The sequence below is a fragment of the Musca autumnalis genome, unplaced genomic scaffold, assembly GCF_047663935.1.
Source record: "Musca autumnalis isolate F117 unplaced genomic scaffold, ASM4766393v1 scaffold_5, whole genome shotgun sequence".
Classification (NCBI taxonomy): domain Eukaryota; kingdom Metazoa; phylum Arthropoda; class Insecta; order Diptera; family Muscidae; genus Musca; species Musca autumnalis.
Window position 1 is genome coordinate 60,889,954 of NW_027412088.1, and position 1,425 is coordinate 60,891,378.

At 35.4% G+C, this 1,425-nt stretch overlaps 1 long non-coding RNA gene across 1 annotated transcript; it reads left to right on the forward strand.

Moving 5' to 3' along the window:
- The first annotated feature begins 428 nt into the window (after positions 1 to 428).
- LOC141406622 (uncharacterized) lies at positions 429 to 1,161 on the forward strand. The gene is made up of 3 exons (XR_012413450.1): positions 429 to 560; positions 779 to 1,009; positions 1,067 to 1,161. It is a non-coding gene; the product is annotated as an uncharacterized lncRNA (long non-coding RNA).
- Positions 1,162 to 1,425: the final 264 nt, after the last annotated feature.

A 1,425-nucleotide genomic window follows, 5' to 3' on the forward strand; every position in this document is an offset into this window, starting at 1 on the left:
TGCTGGGCCCAGAGCTTACAACCACTTATACCAAAAAGGTTATCCGCTACCTTCCGTTTCCACTCTGCAAAAATGGTGCCAGAAAATAAACACGTCAGAAGGTATATTGTGGTCATGTATTGAAGTAATGCGGCAGGTCGACTACCTATCTTCAGAGGAAAAAATCTGTCTGCTTGCATTCGACGAGATGAAGGTGATGGAAACCTATGAGTACGACGTGCATAATGATTTCGTACGGCAACCGGCAAATTATGTGCAGGTCGTAATTGCACGTGGTATAATGAAGTCGTGGAAACAACCGATTTTTTACGACTTCGATTGTAAAATGACCAAGGAAATACTATTGAAAATAATTTCAATTTTAAAGGATGTCGGATACACAGTAGTGGCTACAGTTTGCGATATGGGATCAACAAACCGTAAGTTGTGGAGAACTTTGGGCTCAACTCCAAGTAAGTATTTGGCACCGGAAGTCACACGACAAACATAGCACACACTTTAACAAAGGGCTAATATGATGTCATCGTTTTTTTCTTGGATATCTCCGTAACAAACAATCGGTAATTAAAAAAGACTTAAAAATGTCTTAGAATAAGGATTGCATCACCTACATTGTTATTTTTTCATTTATAATTTTGCATGACATCATTTTTATCGCTTAGTATTCATCCCATTTCAATCAAATTTCATTTTCATTCCCCTCATTATTTAGGTTAAATTTAAAATCAATCATCATAATTACTAAAAAAAGTTTTTAATTATTGACATTTTTATATAGATAAGCCATGGTTCCCACATCCTTCAAATTCGGACGATAAGGTGTTCACATTTGCTGACGTTCCTCACCTTTTGAAGCTTATTAGGAATCACTTTCTGGATTCAGGTTTTATCATAAACGACGAGTTCATAACATCGAGGACCATATCCGACTTATTGAAATATACTAATCAATCTGATATGTCCATCACCTATAAATTAAGCGAAGATCACCTAACAGTTAGAGGAGCAGGTAAGCGCACAATAATAAGAAATATCAAATATGTTTTAATAAAGATTTTACATTCAGCGAGGCAGAAGGTCAAATTGGCCGCTCAGTTGTTCTCTAACACAACTGCAAATGCCATTAAACACTGTCATTCGTTAGGCTTCAATTTATATAATGCTGAGTCTACTGCTGAGTTTATACAGCTAATTAACGATTGATTTGACATTCACAACTCGTCATCAAATTCCTTCGGCCTAATTGGAAAGGTAAGTAACTAACTGATTTTGAAAACATCTTTTGCATCTGTATGTTATTAATATGTTTCAATTTATAAGGAACCATTTGGAAACAAAATCGATAAACAAAAAGAAATATTGGACAGAACCAATAAAATTATGTCTGTGCCAATTGTGCCGTACAGGAATAGTCTGGCAATATTC